Genomic DNA, 17,523 nt, shown 5'->3' on the forward strand with positions numbered 1-17,523 from the left:
AATGCACAGATTTAAAGAAATTGTAAGTTTTGTTTGTATTAAGGATATACTGGTTTGAAGATATTACTACTGCATAAATTTATATCTAGCTAGTTATCTACGCAGCAATTGCAACCGTGAGGCTGCATCCTAAACTACTAAGCTACGAGTACTACTATACTACTGTAACAGACATATTGTCACGGTACGGCGGGCCCCCTACTGGTCGCCCCCATCTACAGCGGCAGCTGTCCTGTCAATTGTTGTGTCGCTTTGTTTGTCTATATATGTCTTGTCTTTGTACCAGTTTTTTCCCTTTGTTTTGTGTGCTGTCGCAGTGTGCCGCACAGCCGGTGGAGTGGAGTGCGGCTTGGAGGGGGAATCTGTCACGGTACGGCGGGCCCCCTACTGGTCGCCCCCATCTACAGCGGCAGCTGTCCTGTTAATTGTTGCGTTGTGTGCGTCCCTCAGGTGGGCGGAGCCCGTGATCCGTCTCACCTGAGGGTCGTTTGTTTGTCTATATATGTCTTGTCTTTGTACCAGTTGACTGCTGGTTATTATATCCTTAATTTGGATCAGTTCACGGGTTTTTGGTTTGCGTTCTTTCTTCATTAAACTATACATTTTCCCTGAGACTTGGCGTGATAGCTTCCATTTTATTTCGCTCACCCTTCCTGTCACACATATAAGCATAATTTCATTTTAATAAAGTGGAGTCCAGTAGCTATAACTTTTGCTAGCTAAGGTAAATTGCTAGCTACTTAAGATAAATTAGACAGCTAGCTAGGTGGATGCGGCAGCCAAAAAACCTTTCCAAAATGAGTAAAATATCTATAGCTATGGCTACACAGGTAATTGGCTAGATGTAGATTTATGTTTTCACTCATCTAGGGATAGGGTTGCCCTAGACAAAAAACTGACAAAAAACAAGGACACTGTCATACTGACAACAGGGTGGCTAATGTAATCTGTTGGCGGGGGGGGGGGGGGGGGGGGGGGGGTGTGGAACGTACGTACGTTGTTGAGCGGGGGGGGGGGGGGGTGTGGAACGTACGTACGTTGTTGAGCGGGGGGGGGGGGGGGGGGTGGCGAACGTAATTATTTGTTGAGCGGGGGGGGGTGGCGAACGTAAAACGTTACCGGAGGGGTTTAAAATGGACACAGCGAGAGAAAAGATTTAAAGTGTGCAGAAACAGTCTGAATCGTGGTGTGAACTAACCTAGTTTTTTTTGCCAGGACCGAATATTAAAGAGAAGAAAAACCAGGACAAACCGGGACAGCCAGGGCAAACCGGGACAGGCACGTAAAAACCGAGACAGTCCCGGGAAAACCGGGACAGGTGGCAACACTATCTAGGGCAGGGGTGCCCACAGTTTTCAGCTTGCGAGCTACTTATAAGATGACCAAGTCGGAAAGATCTACCGGGGTGGCGGCGAACGTAATTTGTTGAGCGGGGGGAGGGGGGGGGGGGGTGGCGAACGTAATTTGTTGAGTGGATTGCAGATTGGCTACCGTGAATGTCAATCAAAATACAACCATCAGTGCAGATGTGCGATTCATCTACTACTATTTTATGTGACGCGATCTACGCACATTCCTTCGCGATCGACCGACACTTCCTTCGCGATCGACCGGTCGATCGCGATCGACGTAATGAGCACCCCTGATCTAGGGAGCTAGCTACCTACACACAATGCATTTTTGAATATATTTAGATTTGGACATTACTATTGAAGCTACATTAGCTAACTAACTATCTGTATTTGGAATGCTGATTGTGGTTTGATGCAAACATTCATTTATTTGGTGTTGGGTGGTAAATGTTATTATCCCAGTGTCAGGGTTGCCAACTTTTGAAGATCGCTTGGAGTGAGATTTGAACCTGGAGGAGGTGGTGAGTGTAAATTGTTGAAGGGGGGTGGCGAACGTAAGTTGTTGTAAGTTTAACACAAATTAAGTATTATATCGCGATTTATCGATCGCCAGTGGTTGGCACCAGAGTGAACTAGTAACTCATTAAATCATAGATGTGGATCAGAGGTAAACTAGATTTTTTTTTCGGTCTGAGATATCGGAAGTGTGACGTGAGCGCGTGTGAAGACACTCAAATGTGTGTGTCTCACGCTCAATGCGTGAGAGTTGGCAACCCTGCAGTGTTATGTTAAAATGTTAAAAATCCCAGTGAGCTGGGATAACCAACATGTTTTATGCATGCGTAAGATTGGCAGCCATAAACATGTAGCATCTGCCATAAGACTTATCTGACATTATGTTCAGTTATGTTCGTGCATGCATAGTACAGCACAGGTGTATTGCTGCCCCCAACAGGCCAGATGAAACAGTAGATGAAGAACAGAGCTAAATGTGGTGGTCTCTGTCACTATCTGATTTGAACCGGAAACCTACTACATTTAAAACTCTCTGCCTCTCCTGTCCACATTGCTAACCCACCCCAAATTTACCCACCAGTTCATCTTATGGACTGAGCCTTCACCCAAACAATGTTGGTCCCTGATTTGCCCTGTGTCTTTAATTACAAACGAAAGGGTCTTGACCAGGGGTGCTCATTACGTCGATCGCGATCGGAAGTGTGGGTTGTGGAAGAATGACAGGCTATCGTCCATCTGCACTGGCGGTTGTATATTGATTGACATACATGGTAGCCAATCTGTCATCTAGGGTTTGACACGCCCCCCCCTCGTCAACGATCGACACCCATACATCATTTCGTGAGTCACGTAATTATTAAACACAAGAAGTCCTTCCAAGACGGGGAGATGCTAAAAGAGGTATTTATTGAAGCCGCTGATTCTTTGTTCCGAGACTTTAAAAACAATATGGAAATAGTATCTTCAATTAAAGCTCTCCAGCTGTCGAGACATACTGTTACACGGCGCTCTGAAGCCATGGCCGAGAACTTGACCCAGCAACTTTGTAAAGATATTGCGGCCTGCGAGTGTTTCTCGCTACAATTAGACGAGTCCACAGATGTGAGTGACACAGCCCAGTTGTGCATTTTTATTCGGATGGTGTTTACTGACATGAATGCAAGAGAGGAGCTTTTGACAGTACTACCCATGAAAGAACATACGCGAGGAGAGGACATTTTCAAAAACTGTAGGGAGAAGTCTTTCAAAAACTTTGTTGAGAAAACCCAGCTCCCGGTGTACAAACTCGTGTCCATCACCACGGACGGACCCGCGATGGTTGGCCACTTGAATGGATTCATTGCTAAGTGCAGGGAGGATGATGCTTTCCCGGACTTCCTCAATTACCATAATACATACTACATTAACAAGCGTTATGCGCTAAAATGCTCAATATGAACGAAATAATGGATGTGACGACGAAGATCGCCTGTTCTATTCGCGCCAGGTCTCTTCAAAGGCGGTTGTTCCGTGCAAATCTTGAGAAGGCTGACTGCGACCACTCCGAGTTGTTGCTACACACTGACGCGAGATGGCTCAGTCGAGGGAAATTCCTGCAAAGATTTCGACAGCTCTGTCCGGAGATTAAGGAGTTTTTACAAGTAGCCAGACTTGCAGAATACAGCCAACTAAACTAGACAGAGGTGGGTAGAGTATTCAACAATTTTACTCAAGTAAAAGTACACTTACTTGAACCAAATGTTACTCAAGTAAAAGTATGCATCCCAAAAATTTACTTGAGTAAAAGTTAAAAAGTACTTTGATTAAAAGCTACTCAAGTAGTGAGTAAATGCATGAGTACTGTCTCGTGTCAGTAAATTACATCATGGGAAATTGAATTACGGGAAACAATGACTTTTAATGGTAAAAGTAATGTATTATAAATAAATATTATATATATAAATTATTTATTATAAATAATATGTATTTTTGTTTGTTCCTAATTATTAGGCCTGTGTAAATTTAATGTGTTTCACAAAGGCACTAACTGATGAGACTGTCAGCCAATACGTGTAGCTACAACTTGACACCAACTGTCACGGTCACAGCTCCGGACCCTTCCCTGTGGGCGTGCCACTATGTCGTCTGCGTGTCGTTATGCCCATGTATGTACTTCCGTGGGTGTGGGTTGTTCGTGAGCGTGTTCGTAGTCGCACCTGTGCCTTGTCTCGAGATCACGAGGGTTTGTGTTATTCACCTATTTAATGTGCGTTCGCGCAGTGTCTTGTGCTCGTCTTTGTCTAAAGCTACGTGTCAGCGTGAGTGAGTGTTTGTGTGCTACTTGCGCTCCGCACCAAGCTATTTCGTGTTGTGTCCAATAAATGTTGATTGTGCACCGTAATCGTCGTGGTGTCTGCCTCCTGCACCCAACGTTACACCAACTGAATCAATTTGTAGCAGACTTAATGATCCTATATTGCTAGTGTGTGCAATCAGTGTGAGAACTGGTTTTTAGTATTGCACTGCTTTACATTTAATAATTACATCATACAAACGTTATGCCTCAGAGATATAGCATTACACAAAATTATACATACAGCAAACTTATCGCATCGTGTTTCCTCATATTTGATGTTGAGTTCTTGTAGGCTGAAATGTCCACACGTTTGCAGACACAATTGGCAGCGCCAAGGTTGCAAACTCACGCATTGAGCGTGAGACACACGCATTTGACTGTCTTCACACGCTTACACGCCACACATCCGATATCTCACGCCGAAAAAAATCTAGTTTATTTACCTCTGATCCACATCTATGATTCAATGAGTTACTAGTTCGCTCTGGCGCCAACCACTGGTGATCGATCGATCGCGATATAATACTTAATTTGTGTCCATTTTACACCCCGGTTTAAATCTCACTAAAAGTGAGCGTATGTGATCACGTGATTGACCGGCTTCATTTGATTGGTCACTCATACTCATACTTGGGTGATGAGACGTTGGTCAGTCTTCTCACTGAAAAGATGAATTATTTACAAAACGAAAGTAACGGTAGCGCGCGGCGCAAATCCGATTGTAACGGAGTAAAAGTCACGTTTTTCTCACCACATATTTACTCAAGTAAAAGTAAAAGTCGTTCATATTAACTCTCACAAGTACATTTTTGTCCAAAAAGCTACTTGAGTAAATGTAACGGAGTAAATGTAACGCGTTCCTACCCACCTCTGCTGTGCAGTATGAATGTTTTAAATATAGTGGTTTGCCAGGCAGCTAAACTTATTTAAAGTTAAGACTGCATAGTTTAGTCAAAGTAGTGTAGTGGTTCCCAAAGTGGGGAGGCACGGAGCTATTGCAGGGTGGTCGCGGCAAGGCAAATCGGCTATGCAGGTTTGGGCACTGCTGGCAAAATATTCTCATCTACAAAAGTGGGGGCACACCACAAGAAGTAACAGCTAATTAAAAAATGCAGGGAACGACTGAAGTACCCTTTCATTCTATTGGGTGACCATGTAAATGTGACATTTTGACAGTATAAGTATTAATGTTATTTAGGGGTGAATGTAAAGTGGATTACGTATGAGTAGTTTATTACAGGTATGAACAGAATTGCATTTGCATTGTTTAATAAAGTCAGAAGCAACCTCGGGACAAACACTGCACATTTTCTCTGTGTGTTCCTCATTTATTCAACCTGTTTCACTGGAAGAATATATTTGTTACTACCACAATCGATAACTGAATGAACAAACCCAGTTAATGATAGCTGAGTGTGAATGTCCTATCAAATAAGGATCACAGGAAGCGTAACAGGGCCTTGGAAATAACGAAACCCATTACAAAATCTCATCCTAGCAAACCCTCATGTACTAAATTATCGAAGACCAAAAACAGATGCATCATAAAATAATTCATGGATACACACACTTCACTGAATTTCAGTTTTGTTCACACATTTTACAAAAAGAACATAAATCACAATATAAATCAAACAGAGTATTACTTGCACTAACTCCCTGTTAAAAATGAAATTTTTAAATAATTATTTATAAACTATAAACAAAACAGGAGCAGACAAGCAAAGAATGTGAATTTAATAAAACTAGTAATTTTAAGTATTTTTCATTTGGTTGGGACTTATTTTCCACTGACTGAATTTGAACAATGTTGAGAAAAAAACATCACGACCACACATAGCATGAAATTTTAAAACATGGAAAAACTTTTTATCTCGGAGTCCATAAATTAATGGACTTAGACAACGTGGTGCAATTATGAAGATAATAAAGTTGGCATATTTTAAATGAGTATATGTCAAAAAATCTATTTTTAAAACTACTATTTCTACATAAGGGTTCAAGAACTGCACTAAACATAGAAACAGCTGAAATGCATGCAGTACCACAGTTCTGAGACTCCTGTGGGTTGATTTTTTATTCTCAGATGAGGCAGCTCTGGCTGCAATCATTATCTTAACGTAGGTAAAGGCAATGATGATGATCATAATGAGAAAAAAGAGCTGAAAAATGGTTGAACGTGCTTGTGTCTGCCAGTCTTTCTGTAACAATGACTCCAGACCACACACCGCATAGTAGGACAGATACCCAGGAGGCGCCACAGACAGATAGGCTATTAAAGTAAACAGTGGAATTATGGAACTGATGCCCCATATTGTAAGAAGTCCAAGGAATCTGGTCCTGCTGGTGGAGATGTCAGCGTGTCTTAAAGGCATGCATATAGCAACATAGCGCTCCAGACACATTGCCACTAGAGTCAGTGGAGTACAAATTGTGAGATTAGATGAAATTGTACACAGAATTAAACAAAGAATTATATGGATAGAGTACAAATAATTATTTAAAACTAACATTGCATCACTCAACACCATTAAAACAGAGTCTACAAATAAGGTTTGTGCAAACAAAATGTAACGAGTATCTTCCCTGAACACCTCCTTCTTCAGAAATGTGTAAATCATCAAACAGTTCACATAGAGAAAGATGCCCACCAGTATTTGCAAGACCATCACCTTCTGCATAAATACTCTCGATACATCATAGGGCATATAATTGTTTAAGCTGCTGTTAACACCAGAGGTCTGCATTTCTGCAAAAATGACATACAATATTATTGAAGAAAAATAATGTGCCTGACAAGTCAGTATCACTCAAGAAAGCCCTCAAACATGGATATAAACCTCACTGGAAAACTGGACACCAATTGAAGAGAGAAAAACAACAGATAGAGTGTAGACAAAACAAGCTGTTAATGTTTACTAGTCTAATGTATTTATACTGTTCTGGAGGTGCTCTGTTGAAGAGGAGGAGTTAACAGAACTCCACTGTGCTTACAAACATAGTTTGGAGTTTGACAGACTCTGTTCTGCTTACACAGCCTGTTTCTAACATTAGTAATTTATGTTGTGAAAAATCTATATTATATTCATAAAATTAGAAGAAGAAAAACAAAAGCATGCCAACTGGCTAAAATGAGTTCTACAAAACTCCACTAGTTTGATTGAAACAAGCACTTCCTGTGTATTGTGTTTAGACTTTCCGTCCAATCTGCCATATATAAATTTGTTTGGTAGCCTACTACATCCTACTAAAAATCTTGCAATGTTGTAAATTTCTTACTTTGTTCTTTGTCAATTTGTTTCTGAAATCATAAAAAAATTAAAATGTTAACTGTGTATGGCCCTTTTCGTCCACTGTACGGTCTTTCCTAGTCTTAATAACCGTGAAATGTGTTAGCTCCAGGCATTATTCATGTTTGTGTGACGGGCAGAGAGTGCGAAATAAAATGGAAGCAATCACGAAACGTATCAGGGAAAAGGAAGGTTATACAACTAACGTTGTATACAGGGGTGACCAGTAGGGGGCACATTGTACTGTGACTTACTGTGGCACATTGTACTGTGACACCCCCCCCCCCCCCCCCCCCCCCCCCCCCCCACCAAACTGCACTCCCCTCCACCGGCTGTGCGGCACACAGCAGCAGCACACAAAACAAAGGGGCGGGAGGGTGGGGGCAAGGCAGGGACCTGCTCCCTGTGGTCCTGGAGCTGCAGCACAGAAACATACACAGATTAGCTCCCCTTATTGGGCAGGGCCACAGACCAACTGGGCCATCAACACGATGAGAACTATGCCCATACCTGTCAAGTTTTGTATTAAAAAATACGGGACATTTCCCGTGTATGGCGTCATCACCTAATTTGCATAATCGGTTATTTGCATATAGCTGCAATCGAGGCTGTAGGGGAGACAAAAACATCTTTGGAGTGGCAAAAAGTGAAGAAAAAACACCCCAAATGTGTTTTGAACTACAAATGTGACTAAAAAAATGAGAGTTTTCACTCACGAGGCTAGTGACAGAATTCTGTTTGGAGCGGCACATGCTTAAAAAAAAAATTGAAAACTGAAAATACGGGAAAAATACGGGAAAATAAAAATACAGGATGACGCCGGGACAGAGCAGTAAAATACGGGACTTTCCTGGCCAAAACGGGACACTTGACAGGTATGACTACGCCCCAGTCGGTCACCCCTACCGGCTCCGGAGAACACCCTCAAAGCCCTGGTCAGGGCTTCCATGGGAGCTGCGCCCACCATACCACTCTCCTTGGCACAGGACCTCTACTGCCCCCCCCCCCCCCCCCCCCCCCAAAACACATGTAAGGGGGAGGTACAGCTGGGGAATTACACACAACAAATCACTAGGACAAAGCAAACATGCATAAGACAATACAAACAACAAACGGATAGGACCCACACGTGCTAGGTCCACGCATGACAACGTGCCACTCTAGCTCGCAGTGGCTCACCACACATCACGGAGAGCGAGGTGACAAAGAAGGGCACTCGCATCACACACACGCACAACACTAAGCGCATGCGAGCAGCGCACTTGGGTTCACATACATAACAATTAACGCGCAGACAAACAAATCTATAACACGCATACAAACACCACGAGACATGACCACAAACGACGGAGAAAGTAAAGGAGACTGGCGGCTTCCGACGGGGGGCTGGTCATTCTGTGACAGACAGGGAGTGCGAAATAAAATGAAAGCGATCACGTCAAGTCTCAGGGAAAAGGGGGTTTTAATGAAGAAAGTGTGCAAACCAAAAACCCATGACAAGATCCAAATGAAGGATACAATGACCAGCAGTGAACTGGTACAAAGACAAGACATATATAGACAAACAAATGACCCTCAGGTGATGAGGATCATAGGCCCCGCCCACCTGAGGGATGAACACAATGCAACAACAAGACAACTGCTGCTGTGGATGGGGGCGACCAGTAGGGGGCCCACTGTATCGTGACAGTTTGCATATGGATGTGTGATTCTTTGAGTCACAAGAGAAAATAAAACACACAAGCAACCAGACTCTTTGGTGAGTGAGCAAACTTGAATATTGAGCCAGTTACTAGCTAGGTTAGCAGTCGGACCTGTGCATGGCATTGAATATTGCAATTACAACAAAGTTGAAAAACATGCTAAAGTCAAAGATGACTCAAGTAAAAGAATCTGAATAGAGCCAAGAACCTGCACAACCTTCACAATAGGCCATCGTTGATTCAGAGCTAGCCAGTTTGCCAGAGCTAGCAATTGCATCTGCCTATCGAGTGTGTATGGTAAATGAAATCAATCTTGTAAATTTCTTTCTTTGTTCTTTTGTAATTTTGTTTTCGTAAAACCAATATATTTTAAATGGTAAATGTGTCCTGCCCCTCTCAGCCACTCTACGAAGGAGAAACTTACCCACTTCAGTTCAATTAACAATGAAAAATTCAATAAATAGAATGTCACGGTGAGCAAAGGAGGGGACACGCAAACACAAATGTATACACCATGACACATGAACACAAAAAAACAAATCAAATCAGATTTATTCTCACATATCCAGAGTACAGGTACACCGGTGAGTGAAAAACTTGTGTGCGAGTTCCACAATTTGCAGCGACAATATTTACAATAATATGTATAAATTACAAACAATTAAGCTAGTGTATGTACATTAAAAACTTACTCTGTAGTCATAAAAATAAAATAAGTATTGTTCTAAGTTTTTGATAAATATATATATGATATTGCACAGGGAATGGAGATGAATGTAAAACAGGCTATGGATATTATAATGCTGTATAGATGTGCCAGTGGTCACAGTGAGTTAAGGTATGGAGTAAGTATATGGGAGCGCAGGGTTAGAGTATTGTCTTGGGTTGGTATGATTAAGTCCAATAGTCCAGCTATGCAAGGTGCGGTGTGAAATAAAGTGCAGATGTACTGTGGTGTTCATTCATGTAATGGAGGGTGTGGGTTGGTTAGAGCTGAGATTACTGGCTGTTCAGTAGCCTGGTCGCATGGGGGAAGAAGCTGTCTCTGAGCCGACTGGTTCTGGCTTTAAAGCTTCTGAGCCTCCTACCACTCGGCACCTGAGAGAACAGACAGTGGCTAGGATGGGAGGCATCCTTCACGATCCTTCTGGTCTTCCTCGGGCAGCGGCTGGTGTATAAGTCCAGCAGGTTAGGGAGCTGAACCCCGGTGATGGACTGTGCTGTTCGCACTATTCTCTGCAGAGATTTCCTCTCAAGAACAGTGCAGTTCCCATACCAGATGATAATGCTGCCCGTCAGGATGCTTTCCACAGTGCAGGTGTAGAAGGTCTTGAGGATGCTGGGGTTCAGAACAAACCTCCTCAGCCTTCTGAGGAAGTAGAGGTCTTCTTCACTATCTGTGTGGAGGCACTGCCCATGTCAGGTCCTCGCTGATGTTAACACCCAGAAACTTAAAGCTGCTGACCCTCTCTACCGCAGTCCCATTGATGTAAATCAATGGGTGTACTCTCTCCCGCCTCCTGAAGTCCACAATGAGCTCCTTGGTCTTACTAACATTTAGAGAGAGGTTATTCTCCCAGCACCATTCTTCCAGGATTTTTACCTCCTCCCTGTAGGCTGACTCATCATTATTGGAGATCAGGCCCACAACTGTTGTGTCGTCAGCAAACTTTATGATGGCATTGGAGCTGTGTCTAGCAGTGCAGTGGTGGGTGTACAGAGAGTACAAGAGCGGGCTGAGCACACAACCCTGGGGGACTCCGATGTTGAGGGTCAGAGAGGAGGATGTGATGCTGCCCATACTTACCACCTGCCAGCAGTCCGTCAGGAAGTTCAGGATCCAACTGCACAGTGTGCTGTTCAGACCCAGATCCCGGAGTTTGGCGTTGAGTTTCGAAGGAACGATTGTATTGAATGCTGAACTGTATTCTACAAACAGCATTCTCACATATGTGTTCTTCTTGTCCAGGTGGAAGAGGGCAGTGTGTAGTGTCAGCGCGATTGTATCGTCGTTGGATCTATTTCGCCTATATGCTAATTGCAGAGGGTCCAGGGTGGCAGGCAGAGAGGAACAGATGATGTCCTTGACCAGCTTCTCAAAGCATTTGCTTACGATGGAGGTCAGGGCAACAGGTCACCAGTCATTCAGACAGGTAATGTTGGCTGTCTTTGGGACTGGCACAATGGTGGCTAGTTTGAAGCTAGCTGGCACGATAGAGAGAGACAGTGAGGTGTTGTAGATGTCTGCGTAAACACCCGTTAATTCCCTGTAGCAGGCTTTCAGCACTCTCCCTGGTATGCCGTCTGGTTCTGCTGCCTTGCGCGGGTCCTCCCACTTGAAGGCTCTGTGCACATCAGCTACACAGACGGGGGGGGGGGGGTCGGGATCAACGGTGGGCGGGGCGCTCTCCAGCGGGGCAGCGAGGTTACTATCAAAACGAGCATAGAAGCGGTTTAGCTCATCCGGCAAATCATTGCTGGTACTGGGCAGGGTATGAGAGGTAGATTTATAGTCCGCGATTGTGTTGAGTCCCCGCCATAAACTCCGTGTATTGGTTGTGTTAAACTGTGCTTCCACTTTCTCCCTGTACACCCATTTAGCTGCTCTGATGGATTTACGCAGAGCATAGTTGGTTTTCTTGTATTCTCGCGTATTTCCAGATCTGAAAGCAGCGATGCGTGCGCTAAGGACGGAGTGGACTTCACAGTTTAGCCAGGGCTTCTGATTGGGGAATATGCGGACTTGTCTGCAGGGCACTACATCATCCACACACTTGCGTATGAAGGTGGTGACTGTGTCTGTGTACTCGTCAACACTGCTTGATGAATCACGGAACATTTCCCAATCCACATGCTCGAAACAGTCTTGCAGTATAGTGTCTGATCGGTCAGACCAGCGGCTCACCTCCCTGGTAGTGACCGGCCCTCGTTTCAATCTCTGCCTATAGGTGGGCAGGAGCCGATGGAGGAGTAATACGATTTGCCGAACGGGGGTCGGGGGAGGGATTTATAAGAGTTCCTGATGTTTGAGTAAACATGGACTAGAGTTCGGTCTCTCAGAGTGAAACATGTTACCTGCTGGAATAAGGATGGGCAGAAAGTTCTCAGGTTATTCCAATTAAAGTCCCCCGCGACAATAAGTGCAGCCTCCGGGCGCACGGTCATCTGCTTGCTGATAGCCTCGTGTACCTTCCCAAGCGCGAGATCTGAGTTCGCCTGCGGGCAGATGTACACCGTGGCCAGACACAGACCCATTATCTCACGCGGCAACCACGCCGGTCGGCAAAACATGATGAGATATTCCAAATCCGGCGAGCAGAAGGACTTCATGAAGTGCATTCCTCCGATCACATCAAGCGTTGTTATTCAGAAAACATACACCTCCTCCTTTGCCTTTCCCAGAGAGTTATTTGGTTCTGTCGGCGTGGTGCAGAGAGAACCCCGCGGGTTCGATGGCATTGTCCGGGACCTCTTTGGATAGCCATGTTTCTGTGAGGCAGATAACGCTGCAGTCTCGGATCTCTTGTTTGTAGGCGACCCGTGCTTGGAGTTCGCATAGCTTGTTTTCCAAGGACTGCATGTTGGCCAGTTGTATGGAGGGAAGAGGCTGCCGGTGAGCACGTCGTCTAAATCTGACAACCACGCCGGCTCTCTTGCCTCTTTTCCGGCGTCTCCGTTGGTTGCATGGCCGGGCGACCCAGATGAATGGAGCCTCTCCGTAGTAAACAAACGAGGGATCGGCGTTGAACTCAGGGTCTGGCATTCGGTGAGTGATTGTTGATCTGATACTCAGAAGTGTTTGTCGATCGTAGGTAATGAGACCAGATGCATTTAGTGCAAAAAGAGTGAAAGTTAAACACAAAAACAATGAGAAAGTGCAAAAGTAAATGGGAGCTCGCAACACGGCAGCCATACTCGACGCCATCTTGAACCACACAAGCAAAGACCAACAACGAGAGGTCAAAACTCAAAGGTTTAAAACACAGGTGAAAGAGAAGAGATATCCACAGGATAAAGGGAGCCTTTTTTCCTTGGTACACCTAAGTGACAAACAACAAACAGCCTGGAGGTGCCACAGTGAAGGTGTTGCGGGGAATCTGAGGGTGCAGCCCCAGGGACAGATGTGGTGGTGACCAGCAGCAGCAAGTCCGGGACCAGTACGGTGGTCATCGGTGGTGGCACAAAAATCTGGATGCAACTCTGTTAAGTAATTTACTTGACTTTTGGTGACCCTCGGGGTTCAATTCATTGATCACGTGTGATCTGTGAGCATTCGGTTTAGCTACTCTGAGATCCACTCTATTGCGGCAGAAAATGTAGCCACCAATGTCCACCAGATAAGAACATGGTGCCACTTTGCGAAGACAGGTGTCCACCTTCCAACGACCACAGCCTTCCCCAGGCAGTGGTTTCATCCTAACAGTCTCTCCAATTTCCAGCTCTGGCAAGTCACGAGCAGACCTGTCGTAGTAGAATTTAGCAAGCTGTTTATGGTGCCGTAGATTTTCAGTGACTCCTGCCACAATGGATGGTTCCAGAAGCTTACCGTCCCTGGCACAAGTTCTGTCGCTTATCCATGTTGTGGAAACAAAAGCTTATAACCTGACTTTAAATTCGTCGATTGGTTTTAGAAATGACTCATATGAAAGCTGAAACCCTCCCAAATGAGATTTAATTTACGAAAATAAATTTGCTTTACTGCAGAAATATTGATCATTTAATCTGACAGAAAGGTCAGATTTTGGCAAGACAAAAGTTTTGTCGCCCACAGAAAGTAAGGTGAAAATCAAACAAATAAATCACTTCATACACTTAAATTAAATCTCATAATCTATGAACCTTTATGATAGGCTAACCGGCACCAGAGTGGCAAATCTCAAAGGATCAACAACCGACATTGCTGACCCCATCTCTCTGTTTGTCCTGAAGAGCCTTCCCTTAAGTTTTTTTTTCTGCCCATATTTTTTCCAATTATTGATGGAAAAAGCATTGAGAAATGTTCATATATGTTTAACTCAGTTGTCATGAAGCGCTTATATAGACTTAACACTTCTACATCTTATTCTCATTCGTAATTTAAAAAAAAATTTTGTTTTCACAAAATTATTCATTCTAGCAAAATGTTGTGTAAACACAATTGAATAGTCCTGTCAGTCTACAAACTATTTTTAAAGCACAGTGGAGTTCTGTTAGCTCCACCTCTTCAACATAGTACCTCTATAACAGTATAAATACATTAAAATGACAATTCATAACCACTCCGTTTTTCTCTTTTCTTTTCTTGCTATCCAGTTTTCCAGTGAAACCCATATGAATTTGTGAGTGCCGTCTTCAGTGAGACTGCGTGGTCAGGTGTATTATTTCCTCTTGATTATTTTATCTTTGTATTTCCTTGTTGCAGAAATGCAGAGCTCAAATTTTAACAGCAGCTTAAAAATCCAATCTGATTTGTCTGTATTTATGAATATTCTGTTGCAAATACTGGTGGGCATCTTTCTCTATGTGAACTGTTTGATGATTTACACGTTTCTGAAGAAGGAGGTGTTCAAGGAAGATACTCGTTACATTTTGTTTGCACAAACCTTATTTGTAGACTCTGTTTTAATGGTGTTGACTGACACAATGTCAATTTTGAGTAGCCCTCTTTACCCTATCCACATAATTCCTTGTGTAATTATGTGTACAGTTGCAAGTAATCTCACAATTTGTACTCCACTGACTCTGGTGGCAATGTGTCTGGAGCGCTACGTTGCTATATGCATGCCTTTAAGGCATGCTGACATCTCCACCAGCAGGACCAGAGTCCTCGGACTTCTTACAATATGGGGCATCAGTTCCATAATTCCACTGTTTACTTTAATAGCCTATCTGTCTGTGGCGCCTCCTGGGTTTCTGTCCTACTATGCTGTGTGCACTGTGGAGGTAATGTTAGAGAAAGACTGGCAGGCACAAGCACGTTCAACCATTTTTCAGCTCTTTTTTCTCATTATGATCATCATCGTTGCCTTTACCTACGTTAAGATAATGATTGCAGCCAGAGCTGCCTCATCTGAGAATAAAAAATTAACCCACAGGAGTCTCAGAACTGTGGTCCTGCATGCATTTCAGCTGTTTCTATGTATAATGCAGTTTTTAAACCCTTATGTACAAATGGTAGTTTTAAAAATAGATGTAATGGCTTATGTTTATTTAAGATATGCCAACTTTATTATCTTCATAATTGCACCACGTTGTCTAAGTCCATTAATTTATGGACTCAGAGATGAAAGGTTTTTCCATGTTTTAAAACAACATGCTATGTGTGGTCTTGACAGTCTTTACTCAACATTGTTCAAAGTTGATCACTTTAAAATAAGTCCCAACCAAACACAAAACACTTAAAATTTGTGCATTTTTCAAAATTTTCCAGTGTGCTTTAATTTCTCAACAATGGGAATCAGTACATCAGTGTTTATAAGAGTGATTTAATTACACTATATCATGTAATAATTATATCAGTGTTTTAGATCATCATGTTTGGCATGGATGTTTAAATTATTATTATTCTCTGGTTATTGGCTAAGATGAAACTGGGTTTTATTCAATTCACATTCTATGACATTCTATGTGTTTTGTGTGTAATTATTAGAGAAATCACCAGAACATAATTTTCCTGATTTAAATATTGGAATTACTGGAGTACAGATTAATTTATAGATTATGAATCAACAAACATTCTATTTTTGTATGAAATGTTCAGAATGTCACTTGTTTGAAACTCCCTCACCTGTTCCAAACCTGTTTGGCTAATCCACATTAAACACACGTCTTTACCACAAGGTATTTCATTTGATGCTTTTTGGAACATGAAGCTTCACCCCAGCTGACATGTCATGTATGATTTGAACTTATGACTTATGACTGATTCTAGCATATTTGGGTACTTCTTTAGTGCTGACGTAACCATGCAAAATGCACATCTGCCTAACAATGTTTCAATGTTATGATTACTGGTGTACTGGTTATTATGCGTGCCATCCACATAACAGTGAAAGTGTAGGCTATGTTTGCAAATGATTTGACCAAGGGGCAACATATAAATAATGAAGAGATGTGAACCAAGGCACACCTCGAGTAACTGAATCTGCTGGATTTGTCTAACAAGGGAAACAAAATGTGATATATTGGAGATAGCACATGAACAATGTAGTCTCGGTACTGTGCAAAGTACAAAAACTTGATTGAAAAGGTTCATAAAAGGTTCAAAGACAGATAGACATACAGTTTAAGAACAATGACAATGAACAAACTGTGTCCATATGGATGTTAAAGTCCCCAAGTTCAATCAATGCTGGAATCAATGCTGAACATGTAGAACTGAGAATCTCATTGAACTCAGATATAAAATTATCAGTGAGGGTTGTAGGTGGCTGATAGATCAGTAAAAATATTACTGGTGGGGACAATGCAACTGTAAGTGCCATGAACTTAAATTACTTTACATCACCAAAGCTATCATGATGACTAACACTAAAAGCGCTGTTGTAAACAATGGCTAGACCACCACCTTTCCCCTGGGCCCCTATAGTTATAACCACCAAGTGTCAAAAGATTAAGATGGAAGAAATCCCCAGGTTCTTGCCAGGTGTCAGTAAAAAAGAATGAATGTGTTCACATGCTGAATGTATTCCGGACAATGATGTCATTACAAAAGGAGTAATGCAAAATTACATTTGTTGGAGAGACCATCACATTTGATTGGCTGGAAGTCACTTTGTTGTAGAATACGAAGATCACTAAGGTTTATCCATTGGGTACATGAAAGGGGGGGGGGGCAATTTTTTGCAGTTTGTCAGTCCAGATAACCAGGATAGCAGATTCTGAAGAGCGGTGCTCCATGAATCTATGCCTGTGTGATCATGAATATTTCATGGATGGCATGTAATGCAGAGTGACATTGCATTTCATATATGTCACAGCAGAATCCAGCTGAGAGCGAAAAGAAAAACTATGGAGTTGAGCGGACATTTACTAAAGGAGCCATAGTCCATCCGTGGAGAACAGGACCAGAGTAGATATGTTCCAAGGCAAAACAGAAATATTTGCGTAACGATGGGGAGCTAAGAGGCGAACACTGAGGATAGCTGAGGAGAGACACAACTAATTCAAACAAAGAACAACAAAACAACAAACCAATAACGAGACAGGATAACTCACAGACCAGGAATACAATACACCAGGGATTACTAACACGATCACTACCCACAGAGAATCTACAGGAGTATAACACATTGATTTACAAAGAGAGACAGGAACACAGGGAGTACAAGAACCAAACAAATCAAGAC

The 17,523-nt window shown here is 42.8% G+C and overlaps 2 pseudogenes; one reads left to right on the forward strand and one right to left on the reverse strand.

Annotated features, from left to right (window-relative positions):
- Window positions 1-5,228: 5,228 nt before the first annotated feature.
- On the reverse strand, window positions 5,229-6,950 carry LOC143477421 (odorant receptor 131-2 pseudogene; annotated as a pseudogene).
- Window positions 6,951-14,656: 7,706 nt separating this feature from the next.
- Window positions 14,657-15,577, forward strand: LOC143477422 (odorant receptor 131-2 pseudogene; annotated as a pseudogene).
- The last annotated feature ends 1,946 nt before the right edge of the window (window positions 15,578-17,523 follow it).

The sequence above is a fragment of the Brachyhypopomus gauderio genome, chromosome 16 (assembly GCF_052324685.1).
Source record: "Brachyhypopomus gauderio isolate BG-103 chromosome 16, BGAUD_0.2, whole genome shotgun sequence".
NCBI lineage: Eukaryota > Metazoa > Chordata > Actinopteri > Gymnotiformes > Hypopomidae > Brachyhypopomus > Brachyhypopomus gauderio.